Source organism: Motacilla alba, chromosome 10 (genome assembly GCF_015832195.1).
Source record: "Motacilla alba alba isolate MOTALB_02 chromosome 10, Motacilla_alba_V1.0_pri, whole genome shotgun sequence".
Classification (NCBI taxonomy): Eukaryota; Metazoa; Chordata; class Aves; order Passeriformes; family Motacillidae; genus Motacilla; species Motacilla alba.
The window spans coordinates 10,420,320-10,434,176 of NC_052025.1; the positions used below are offsets into that span (position 1 = coordinate 10,420,320).

The 13,857-nt window shown below is 38.5% G+C and overlaps 1 long non-coding RNA gene across 1 annotated transcript in view; it reads right to left on the reverse strand.

Annotated features, from left to right (window-relative positions):
* LOC119705273 overlaps positions 1-9,014 on the reverse strand; it is a 74,903-nt gene extending 65,889 nt beyond the window's left edge. Inside the window, exons 1-2 of the long non-coding RNA XR_005258182.1 lie at positions 8,951-9,014; positions 8,503-8,630 (exon numbers count right to left, since the gene is read on the reverse strand). This is a non-coding gene — a long non-coding RNA (uncharacterized LOC119705273). The remainder of the gene's footprint in view (positions 1-8,502; positions 8,631-8,950) is intronic.
* Positions 9,015-13,857: the final 4,843 nt, after the last annotated feature.

Consider the following 13,857-nt stretch of genomic DNA (forward strand, 5'->3'; position numbering starts at 1 on the left):
CTTACTATGAAATATGGGCTAAATACACAATGAATTCTGAATTAACATGAATTTCCTTGGATTGAGTATGAAAATAATACATTGATTCTAGAAAGTCATTCTGTGATAGTGTTTAATTTTAAAACAAATCTGGCCAATTCCAAGAGTAGTTAATCAAAAGGGATTGATTTCTAACAGCTGTTATTGTTTGAAAAGTTAATATCTAGGAATTTTGTATTGGTATAAAAAGGCATCTGTTTCTAGAACATGTAAAGCTTTGATAAAGCAGAGATAATTTATCTGCTTTCATTTTGCCCAATAAAGCTGCTCTTAATATTCTTATCTTATAATATTGGCTGTTAAATAGAGTGACTTTATCACATCATCAGTTTTTAAGGAAAATCATTGAAGTCAGGTGGGTTTTCTGTTTCAGAATAGAGGAACTATGTGATCTGCTATCTTCTTACTTGTAGTGAGAAAGTGAAAGAAAATCAACAAAACAGAAAAGGTTGTATTGTGCCACTGATTTATGAAGAGATTGCCCTTTAAGAAAATGAGAAATTTTGCTTTATAAACTAACCCTAAATTTTTATTACATGGTATCTACTTGGAGAAAGTGAGTTCACACTAAATACTTCTTTAAGTATGTTTTCTACTTATCATACAACTTATTTACTCATTTAATCAGCAAAAACTCCAAATTGGCACCATACACACAGAAAGAACAATTTTAGGAAACCAAACACTTCTTGAGCCAAAGGAAAAATTGAACTGGCTTCCATAAACAAGACAGTAGCATCTCTCAAAATAGGTGGAGCTAATTATTTTCATGGGGGAGAAAAGGAGGGGAATTATTCTGAAAAAAATTGGCAAAAAGAACATCTGCTCTGACAATGAAGTCAACAAGAGAACTGAAAAACTACATGCTTGAGCTGCAACTAGCTGAGCGCTATACTGGAGGTGAGGTGGGATATAAAACTAGTTCTTGCAAGTCGCAGAAGTTTAATGACTTCATAACTTTCCGAGTTTTTATCCCATTCTAGAAATGTGTTTTATTTAACAATTTATATGCTGTTCCCAAGTACATGTACATAGAAAATTGAACAGATATGTTCTTCTGTAAATAGTACCAAGAAAAGGAAAAACATGATGAAAAGAGGGGAAAACCAGAAAGCAAAATGCACACTTGAGATACAGCCCAAGCAGCTGATGTCATTCTAAAACCTCCTGCAGTGAGGCCACCTGCACTTAACTCCAAGATCTATGATCTTGCACTTAACTCTTAAGATCTATGGCTACATCACTTCATAGCCATGGAAAACGTACATCTCCTCCCTGTACCTCACTTTCCCCAGCTAAGATATCAAGTTACAAGGACCTTCTCTGTCATTTCTTCAGAATGCCTGCTGCTTGCATATGCCTCTTGGTATGCAGTCAGGAAACTATTTTTCTGAAGAAAACCACTAAATATCAGAAATAATATATCTACATATAGGAAGCTTTATTTCCCTTTCATTATTTGCAGTTATTCCTCAAGTATCCTGAAAGCATTTATATAAAACTTAAATTGTGACACATATTAGAAACATACTAGAGGAGGTACTTAAAGGAGACCACAAGAAATTAAACCAAGGATCTGGAAAGACAAATTTGGTTTGTATTCAGGATACAATTTCAACATCAGAAACAATGCACATCATCTACAACTTGAAGAGCAACCGAGACTGGAAACTTGTTTCAGTATCCACAGCTTGAAATTGGCTACTAGGGAAATCTAAATGTGCCAAAGGGACAGTACAGTGATTCTCCACCCCCTCCTCCAGCAGAAACAAAAATATTTTTAGATTCAAGAAAGTCCTTTCAAAATGAAACATTCTAAAGATGAGAATGTTTTTTAAAATACAGATTAAATACTGGAATTACATAGTGTCAAAACAGGAAAAAAGTAAAACAAATCATTAAATCCTGTTCACAAAACAACCCCAGGAATGTAGCGTAAATTCAAATGAGAGCAGGGGATATGGCTTGATAATCTTCTGGAGATTCTCTCTTTTAAATGGGTAGCTGGAAATAGAACATTTCACCAGTTTAACCAATTCCGTATTTCACAACGCTGGAATAAAATTATGCAAAGAGATTCCCTCTGCCAGCATAAGGCTGTGATACTATATATACCCTGCACTTGTTCCTGGTTTATTTAAAAATGCAAACCAAAAACTTCAGTGATGAGAGATATTGCAGCTCCCTGGTTTAGTGTGCAGTCATTGGATATCCCTGACCCGATATTCTGACCTTGAGCACAGATCATTCACAGAAGTTCAGACACAGAGTTTCAAAAGCTTAGCTCCTCTGAAAATTGCAATGCTTTGCTCTGATGTTTCTCTTAGAACTGTGAGGAAAATGGCTTGCTTTACTCCACAGAATAAAACCATGGAAATGTTAAGATACTAACCAGCTGGCTTAAGAAAGGAAAGTAAGTTGATAAATTAATAGCAGTTTCTTAGAGAACTAGACAAACCTGCTGCTTAATTTCACTTGTATACCTTCTCCATATCTCTTACCAACAACATAGACCTCTAGGAGGATTCAGTGACCACAGATATTGTTCTTTAAAACATAACCATTCCTATCTAAAAACTGAATCTGCAAAATCTTAGTGTTTCTTCTCATTTTGGGCTTTAGCTCTTTTTAACACTAGGTTTGAGGAGAAAGAAGGTCACAAACATCAACTATCAAGTATAAATTTAGTCTCTGAAATAATCAATGTATAACTCTATCATCCTGTCGAGAATGCCACTCCTGACTTGATCATACCAATTTAAGATATGCTACAACCTTCTTCATTGAGAAACTTTGCTGAACAGCCAAAGTAGAAGCAGGTGTATATCAGTGAGACAGTTCCAATAAATATTTGGAAGGCTGAATGTCAAATTTTTAGATAGCTCTGATAACAGAGGATTCTTTCCCAACAAATAGGAGTATGTTTTTCCCACCTCTCAAAGCTATTTTTGAAGGACAGCCTCTTCAGTTTATTCTGCTATCTTGTGAATTCTAGTCTGGAGATGGCTTCAGAATGATACACTTTAAAGTGGCAATGCCATTATGAACGTGACTGAGAAGTCAACACTGCAACAAACACCTTGTCAGCAAAAGTATTGGGGATTGCAGCTGTGCTGGACCATTCTTGTGGAAATTGCAGAGATACAAAGTTTCACTTTTACATAATCGCTAAATATGCATAAGTTAGAGAAACAGTAGAAGTCTCTCCTCTTGGTTGCTGGCTTAAACCAAGACAGGAAATACAGAAAACAAGTCCTACCACTTGAAGGCGGTTTGGCATCCCATCTCAGTTCATCTGCTAACACACAGCTTTGTAATAAAATAACCACTGTCGCTTTCTGGCAGTCTTACCATATATGCTGAGTATTGAATCAACTAACAAAGTGAAGAAAAACAAGAGCAAGACCTCCAACTCTGTCACCTCTAGAGGCAGAACTATGTCAAATAAAAGGCAAAAGTAAAGACATCTAAACCAGCACTGGGGCTGCTCTACCCAACCTCTTTGTCAAGTGATTGCTTCAGTTTGCACAACTGTCAGTTTTGCACTTTCTATAAGTACTGAAATGCTCCGACACTTCAGGAATTGCTGACAGTTCGAAGGGTTTGCCTACGTGGATGTCAGATATTCTCTGTCATGAGGACCCAGGGTGAGTCTAATCTACAAAGAGATCAGTTGGCCAACATCATTAACACACTTCTACAAACAGTGGATAAAACAGTTTTAAATTACCAGAAGTTGCATCATTATGGATTATTATTTTAGCATTGTTAGCCTTCTATAATATGATGTTGCTCCCACTGGAATACTGATTAAAATAGGAACCAGATGTGCTTTTCATGACCAGATTGAAAAAGATAAACAACCAGAAAATCAATTCAAATTAAAAGGATGCCCTGGGGGTGTTTCTCGAAACTGAAGAGGGAGAGTGTATGTATCTTTTAGAAGGGCGGGGTAGGAACTGAAAAACACTCAAACCCAGAAATATTCTCTTTCACAAAAAAAAATCCCTAAGAAACATGAAGCAATCTAGTTCTTTAGACACCTATTTTGATTGTACTCCAATGCACCATTATCTTAAAACTGGGTGTACCGGCCAACACTAAAACAAAGAAAAATCTCTATTTTCAGTTTTGCTCATAAATCCACAAGAAATAAAGCTCACAGGAAAAAGACTAATTTACATTTAGACCTCAGCATTTTACAGGAATACCTCTTTGGTTTACTAGACTGTAAATAAGATAAATTTTTTGGAACCTACATATCAATCTTCAACTCCAGAGAGGCACTAAATGGAAATCTTTGTGCCAATCCTGATGGGAGCTCTTTTTCTGCTAAATGCAGGCCAGTATCTGCAATCTTGAAGATGAAGTATGACTTAATGGCACTGTTTTGCAGAGTAGACCATCTGTTTCTTTACACGGAATAGAAAAGAACATAATTTCGAGTCACAAAGGAACAGGGATCACAAACCATAAAGGAAAATAAAGGACCACTCCTCAACATCACAGATTCTACTGCAGATAGTGTGGCCCTAAGGAAGCCATGTTTTTTCCCTTCAACCTTTACACCTAGGCCAGGAACCAGAGACCAGCAAAGAGGGTGGCAGTTTCCTTTGGCAAGCATGGAGAAGAAGGGATTTCTTCATTGGGTAGATAAAATAATAACTTCAAAAAGAGATTTTGAAAAATTCTCTCTCACATATCTGCCCTATTTTCAAAAGAACTAGAAGAGAGACTGGGTTAGCCCTGTTCAGCACCAACTCTGATGAGCACTGTCCTGGTAGTGCCAGGTCATTTTGCTGCAGCTGGGTGTCACAATGGGAAAAACATAAGCCCCACAATCAGGCCTGCAAAACTTGAAAAAACACACCATATAAAGGTGGAAGGGATAATTTAGAAATAACTTCTCTCTTTTAGCTATCAGTATCTTATATTTTGGGTGAACAAAGCTTCACCACCATGTGGTACAGCAATCATTCCATCCCTAGAAGTCCTTCACTACAGGTTACCAAAGCCAAAATACAAACTTTGAAATGAAAGATTTCATGCACTACAGCCAAATACATATTTGATTTACCAAATTATGTTATTTCTCTTAAATACATTTTGAAAAAGCAACAGGCAGAAGAGAGGATTTGTATGAGAAATTCCTTTATCTCTTTCTGTATCTTCTTAAAGTGACTTCCAAGGGTCCCCTATTTCCTAGCTCCCATTTCTTCTGACATACAGCATACATTAGAACCTCCTTACTTTCCTCTGTTCTGTCTTGTATCTCTCTCTCTCTTCCTGAGAGTTCCCCAATTTTTGTCCATTATTTCTTCTCTTCCACAATTTTTAATGCTCCTAATTTTCTTCTTGCCATGGCTGGTTCTCCATTCTCTTTCACATGCCAGCACCTGCTCGTACATTAACAGCCCCTAGGGATACTTCAGGAAACCCATCACTGCCTTCAGGCAGAAGTTTACAGAGTTTGTGTACTCAGACAATAACTCTCCTCAGAAGCAGGACTTTTGAATGTTGAAAGATTGGTATTGGAACAAAGTTCCATTTTCTGAGACGTCCCCTGCCACATTTGAGATGCTGGTGCCAACTATGTAAATCAGCAATTACAACTATCAATTACTCCAATATCAGAAGAAAACTAAGATCATACAGTTAAACACAGAATTTTGGAAACACCAGAACTAACATTTTTCATGAACTCTTACAAACTAAGATCATACAGTTAAACACAGAATTTTGGAAACACCAGAACTAACATTTTTCATGAACTCTTACATCAACTCATGTGTACACAGCTGATCCTTCCTGGCATTAGCACATTTTTTTCCACATCTGTATAATGTGAGACTCCTAAATCTTTTTTTTGCTTTTGAAGTAATGGCTATCAAAATCATGTTGGTATTGGAGATTATTGATAAAACCTCACAATCCTCACAGAAGAGTCAGAATTGTAACAACCCCCTGAATTTCAGGACAATTGGAGAGAGCTGTCTTTTCCTCCACAGGTTTCTCATCAATAAAAGATATAAAAAGTGTTAGTCACTATTAGGAATAATGAGGAAGGGCACGGCATACTCACTTGAGGAAAAAAAAACGAATCTGTAATTTAAGATTATAGAACACATGTTCAATTTGATAAACCATTCATCAGAGACTTTTTAGAGACCAAGAATTTATACCAGGCACTGCCAACTTATTGTTCACGTCTAACAATGCTATGAAACAAACAAACAAACAATGGCATGATCTTCAGAGAGGAATTTTATTGAAATGTGGTTGACTAGCAAAAAACTGCATGTCAAAAAATTTTTTTAAATAGCTTTTCAGTAACTTCCCTTTAATATTTTCATCTTCTTATTCTGGGGTTTTCAGTCAACTGGATTAAAAACCCACAAAAACTTGTTCAGTTGATTGCAGTGTCAAGGGACTACCACACTTTGTACCTCAGCATGGTGGAGTTTAGCACAGTGACTTCAGCACTGGAGCCAATACACATTGTGAAACCTTTTCTCACACTGACTAAGTCATGTCAATAGAAGTTTTCTACTCCAGAATAGGCCTCTGTTGCAATTACCTGCTGTCAAGCAGAGAGAGATAACAGATGCAAGAGGTACACAAACTAGACAGATGCTGCACTCAACCCAATATCATAAAAGGCTCATGAAGGGAATTCACCACTACACTAGGCAAATTCCTACCAGAGAATCAAGTTTTCCCTCCTCTTTTAAAGGTGAGGAAGGAATACACAGATTCTTCAGTCACAGCTCTTTACCCCACTCTTTCTATCACCTCCCAAATGTTCCACATTCCAGCTTCACAGAACAGTAACATTTAGGTTTGTGGAGAATACTTTAATTGCAATGGACAGTGCTTGTCAAAGGTATGAAAAACTAGCAACTGGCATTACTGTTAAAAGGGCAGAAATTATTTTAGTAATGTGATAGTTATGACAAGCAAAGTAAGGCAGGAGTTGGGAGGCAGATCAGAACAACATCAAGTCTGATAACAATCTGTTTCAATGCCTGACCTTTGTCAGTCGCTGACAAAATTCAATCCTTGCTGATGCCACAAGCCAGGTAAATAAGCATCTAACAGAGCAACAGCTGCACTGGCAGGCATTTCAACTTTTGCAAGCACAGCTATTCCCAGAAAGAAAGGATCACTCCTGCAATCTACAGAACTGTACATACAGAGGAGCAGGATGGTTCATATTGCAAATAAATAAACAGCACTATCTGGTAACCCTCAGTCTAGGCATCTCTAAAATACTGCCAGTTTGAAATCAGTAGTGTCCCTTCTTGCCTAACTCTCTTGAGGAAGCGCTGAAAGAAAATGCAGTTTTGCAATAGCCTAAATTTGCCCTCTGAATGCAAAGGTATTTTGAACCTTTCTTTTCTTCCTTTTATAATTAGAAAAACTGGCTCACCAGCCCATGTCTACACCAGATGCCTCAGGAATGATGCTGACATGCTCGTTCTAACCCTGCACTTGATATGCTGAACAGGACTCAGATCCTAGGACTTCACATCCTTCTTTCACACCCTTACCAGATTATGAAATGACTATTCTGGCCTGAATTTACATAGGAATTAGTAGGATATCATGGACTTCATTATCAGTAAGTGAGGGAATGGAAAAAGTGAGGGAATGTGGTGGAGTTCACTCTGTAGGCCAATTACTAACACAGATTCCCCAGGAACGACACCCTTTTATTAGATTCCCTCAGTTTAGCAAATGCTTATCTACCACTCAAATGGCAAACAGCTGGAAAACCTTACTTTTTGGGACTAAGTAGTGTCCCTGTCTCTGACAGATGAGTAATAAATAAAGAAATCATTACAGAGAATTGCTCTCACTCTGAGTCAACTGGTGAGTTTTGAACTTTACAAGGACCACAGCTTTACAGAGGAATAGGGCAGTTTCCCTGTAGGTAATTTTGCTTTTAGAACACATGTAATGTGGGAGGGGAGGTGGCAGGGAGCAGGTGGCAGCCCTGTGCCGGATGGCAGGATCCAGCTCCCGACCCATTCATTGGGGAAGAAGGGCTAAGATCAAGGGGGGGTGGAACACAGGGGAGGAGAACTGGGGACCCCAAACTCCCTTTTCTCCTTCACAACTTGAAGAATTAAATCAAACATAGGATTATGTTTCCCAACCCAAAAATTCCCCTCAACTTGTAACTCATAAATGCATTTCCCCACCATTCCCCAAAACAATACTGAATTAAGGTTTTCCCGACTCACATCAGGAAAATTCTTTAACAGAAATTTAACAAAAGATTTCAAATTCCCCTTTTTAAAAGGGGCATTTCCCACAACAAGGATTGCTGAAACTTGGATATATATCTCCCACTTGGCCACTGTCAGGCGGTTGCCCATTTTTAGAGAGTAGCTGACTAGATTTCTCCCCCTGAAGACTAAAAATAAAACCCCAAGTAAATGATGCCTTGTCTTCACTCACCAAAACAGGAAGGGTCTTCAGAGGGGCTGGTGGGCTTCTGCCAGTCCCTGGGTGTCTGGGAGCTTCTTTCCTCGAAGCCCTGGTGACTACTCAGGTCATGGGGTTGTCGGCAGACCAAGAGGAGCAGCCTTCCAAAAAATGAAAGGGAAGCTCCTCCCAGAGCCCGCTCTGAACGGCGCTTGAAGTCCTGAAGACCGTGGGTCACAGATCCACTGGCTTTCAGGAGACGCTCACAAGGACCTGGGGGATGCCCAAGGTCCCTGTTCGGGCGCCAAGCTGCAGGGTTGCTGTTTCTCCTTGGGCTGGTGCCGCCAGGCTACCTCTAGCTTCAGGAGCGTCTCCTCCGCGGTGCCATCTGGTGTCACCCTCATCCCACCTTCTGCCCAACCCCTCATGTTGTAAAATGAAAATGCCTCACCACAAAATGAAGAACAGGAGGGCTTCTTACCTGCTTAATCCAGAGAGGCTTATTGAGCAACGAGATGGAGAACAGCAGGGACACAGCCTTCTCTGACGGAGAGCAGAGGCAAAAAGTCCCCAACCCGGGGTATATATACACAGGGAGGTGGGCGGGGTTTGGGGAGGAGTTAGGGCGGAGTAACACAACATGAACCAATGGGGAAAGGAAGTGGGAGTGGTTCCAAACTTCGGACCAATAGGGAACTGGGAACCAAGGAACCTTCCAGAACAGGGGAGTGGGGAGCAGGTGATTGACATGGTGATTGACATGGGAGCTTGCATAACACGCATGTTGTCTCCCAAGGCATTCCTGAACCTTCTTCTTTCAGACTGCCTCCCACAATGTAATAATAGCCCATATAATTAGCTGAAAGTTAGGAAAGCTCTTCAGCTATTTCCAAAAAAAAAAAAAATGAATACATAGCAGTAATCCAGTAGCACTTCTGCCATACACAGTCCCACCTTTTGTTATTTTGTATTTGTTGCATTGATTTTACCAACCTGCTTTACTGCCTTTGTACAGAGAAAGCCACTGAAAAAATGTCAAGTTAAATCTCAACACTCGTAAATAATAGAGAATCATAAAGAAGGAATTTACATTAAACCTCGGGTGAAATCCTGGACTCATTGAATTATACAGAGATGCCCAGAGCTCACTTTGATAAACACTGGTTTGGTTGAGTGTGTGAGTATGTACCATGATACAGACTAAGTTTTACCATTCTTGTTCTCTTCATGATTTTCCCCCCTGACGAATGCATGAGATGGATAGCTAGAATTTGTGCCTTTTGAGTATTTTATTTTAAAGCATTAGGAATGTTTCAGTGTATGGTGTGTATATATGTGAGCTCAGTGTTTTAGAAATCAATCACAGGAGCATTTTGACACCTACAGAATGCAACAGAGGCAGTAGATATTGGATGTATCACACCTATTTAATTTGAGACAGCTGTAGGAGGTGACTTTAAGCACACAGATTCCACAAATCCAGGTCTTAAAGCTGGTTCTTATCCAACCATCTGGGTATATAAAAAGATGCTACAAGTTATTTATTTTGCAAAAAGAATATATTTAAAGTCAGGCAGAAGAAATCACTGAATAGTTAAGTATTTAGGTAAAAAAAAATTGACTACAAATGTATGGATCACTTGAGAAAGAGAAGAGAGACCTCTGAACATCATACCTGGCAATAAATAAGATGAACCAAATGGGTCTCCTCAGTATTTTCTCATACCAGTTCTCTATTTTTTTGTATCTCCACCAAAAATGTACTGTTACAATTCTGCATCAAGATCTGAGGTTATGATAAACACAGCCTGAGTGTCCTAATGTCATCACAAGTAGACTCTCCTGAGCTTGAGGCTATTGAGCTATGAACAAGAAGATCTAAGATAACCATTCCATTCAGAAAGGAAGGACTCATCTGGCTGTCATTGCATTCTGTTTTTATTCTATCTCCTTCAAAAGTCACTATCATGATACTCCATTGTCCAAGTGAAAAGAACCTGGATGGATTTACCTTTAAGTTGACAATTGACTGAGCTAAGGTATTCCCAGCCTTTGTTTTCCTTAAAATAAGCTACATAAAACACATTTGCTGTAACTAATTAAAAGAAAAAGAATGAGTTATGCAGTAGTCAAACTATTTGATAGTTTGAGCGGGGGTTTTTTCCAAGTATCTGCCGCATCCCATTCAATTCTTCCTGTAAATTTAAATCAGCTCAATATGATCTAGATGAATAGGAGGAAACAAAAAAAGGAATGATGTTGAAGAGATCTGTTTTGAAAATTGCTAGGAAAAAAATTGCTGTTGTCTTTTCAATATGATTTTAATAACCCATACCAGTTACCAAAACCAAAAAGACATTCTTATAGTCAGGGAGACAAAAGATTCACAGTTACAGTTTTTAATCTCAGCCTTACAACCTGAAAAGATAAATCCAAACTGAAGTGTAATATTCCCTGTCTCTCTTGTTTTTACTGCCTCATTATATGAGTTTATTTTCCACACATGTTGCTGTGTTTCTCAGATACTGCAATGCTGAGCAAAGATTTGCTCCAACTGTAGCACTTTCCTTGCATCTTTTGCACATAGTAACAGTCAGCCTTGATCTGATGCTGATTTCTGAGGTCTGGAAGCTGTGGATAAGGATTTAACCACAAGACTATTTAGCACCTTCAAACTATGATAATTTTTCCCCGGGACCTTCCAATCCCAGTTTAGCTATTGCTGCAAGGCATTAAAACCCAAGACCTTGGGTTTAAAGTTAGATACAAAGATTTTTATCTTCCTACTGTCTTAAACTCTGGAAATTCTGGAAGATGTTCTAAAGCAAATTTGAAATGGATCAGGAAACAAGAGGAAGAGAATGATAAATTTCTTAGCAGTGATGTGTTGCCCTAAGGGCAAACTGGACAAAATGGAGGTTTTTTAGTCACATTCATGACCCAATGCCACAGTTGGGCAGTGAATTTGCAGCAGGCTAGCCTGGAGATGAAGAAAGCATGGGTCCTTGTGGTCATGTTTTCATCTGAAAGGACAAAAAGTAATTTCCTATGTAAGGAAAAAGGGAATAACCTTTATTGAATTCTATTTTAACTGGAGACCAATGCACAATCTTTACAATCAGAAGCAAAGGGCTTGCAATTCATTTTGAGTTTCCTTTTCAGTATGTGCACTGTAACAATGCTGTGGAAAACTCTTATCAACAGGAAGAAGGAAGCATCAATATATGCTTTAAGTATTAAAGGATGGCTTACAGCATGTGCATATTGCACATTTCCACATTTCCACGTATCCTGTGGTCCTGAAACATGAACACATCATCAAAGAAACAAAATCACAAGCATTTTAGGTGGGAAATTTTTATATGTTATTAAAGATTTGCTTGGGATTGTAATGCAGAGACCTGGGCATGCACTTTGTTAGATAGAGAACCAAATGTCAATTAATATAAATCTTCGCTAAACCTAAACCAATTCAATTTGAGAGATATATTAGTTATGCTTGATTTATCAGATGCATGTTGGGCCATCCAGAGACTTGGCAACACATGCAGAGAAGCCTGATGTACACATGCACAGCAAGAAGGCATCCCTCCATTAAAAGATACAGAATTGGACTTGTTGTATAGCAAGACATAAAAATGTGTGATTAAGAAAACTGCAGCTAAAGCATGATGGAAAGATATTAGTCTATAATTACAAAATACAAGGATATGAATGTTAGCAGCAATAATTAAAGAGTAACTGCAATGTTCACCAACTAAAATTAGAGCTAGTGCCTCATCTAAGCCACTTTTCATTTATTCTTAACTACAAAAGTTTCCAGAGATCTGAAGTGAGGCACCACTTAAGAAAACTCACTTACAGCAAGTGATTTATTTTTTCAGAGCCAAGAGAAATACATGCCTAAGCCTGGACCACGAATAGCTCCAACTTTTTGGAACGCAAACCTCAGGTATGTGTTTTTTCTCCTGGTACTAACTGTCAGAAACAACAAGTTAGCAAGGAAAAACAAAAATTAAAACCAGTAGGGATCTGAAAGTGCAGGTTGTTATTGAACATAAAAGACCCAGAATATTTACAAAAACATTTCCACTTGTATCCTATTTTGCTGAGTAAAACACAGATTACCTTTCATCCTTGATTGCTTTCTTTATAATACACAAGAGATAAGCCTTTTGAATACCAGAAATTTTTTTCATTGCTATCATTCTGAATTCAAACTGTGGAATGGGTCAGAGAACATGCTGATATAAATCCAGCAAACGTTCTGCAAAAGCCACAACTGGGATAAGTCACTTCAGTCCCCACTCCTTGTCAGAATGGTGGCATGGGTTGACAAGACAGAAGTCAAACCGGAGATAGCTGTGATCACAGGTTACAAGAGTTAACTAATGACAGCTTTGTGTATCAGCTGCAGGTATGCAGCCTTTGAAAGCCCTCAGCAGCACATCTTTCATATCAGAGAGGTGCCTATACTGAGTCTCTTGCTCAAGTAGAAAAATGAGCTACAGAACACAGAAAACAGCCCAGTATGCTGAAATAGAGATAACAACAAGAAAAATCTATCAACTTTGGACTACGTGTGAAAATGGTTAAAAAAGAATGCAAAGCAAGTGATAAATGGGACTGATCCATGTGAACACAGACAAGGAGGCTGTTGATGTTAAGGAAGGAAATTACTCATTCTCTCTGTGTATAGGAAAGGCTGAGTACTACAAATTTGTCTGGTCCACCTTTTTGTTAATTTTGGATCAGTTCAGTGAAACACCCTGTTTATTTATGTCCCCCTCACCACAAGGTGGCACATACGTATTCCCTGGGATTTTTAACTGCCTTTACAGCTCACTTGATTTTTAATTAAGAGGGAGGAAGGGAGTGGGAATGGGATAAGAGCATGGAATGATAAAATGCATTATATTATTACGCAGAAACTATTAAACATAAGTAAACTATTCTTAATAACTGGATTAATTCCACACTTTCCTTGTTGATATTACTTACTAAAGGGACTGAGGTATGCTCACATCAACAGTGAGGCAGTTAAAAAGGAAAAAGAGCTAATGAAAACTTTGCTTCAGTGTGTTTTACAAATATACTCACCAGAAACTCAACAGAATTTAGGGGTGAAATGGAATATGGGCAGGCTGGTGTCAGAGAGGGAAACAGGTACACAAAAGCAGAAAACCAGGTGTATCCACTCATTATTTTCATTCTCTAGATTTTAAGCCCGTTGCTTGGTGTGCAGAATTAGGGGTTTTCCAACATTGCTGCCAGTTTTCATCCCCCCTTTGCGGGTTTCCAGAACTAACTACATATGCTAAAAAAGGCTGTTCCCTAGTAGCAATTTTTCCTTCAAACTGATAAAGGTTGTGTTTGAATATCAGACTT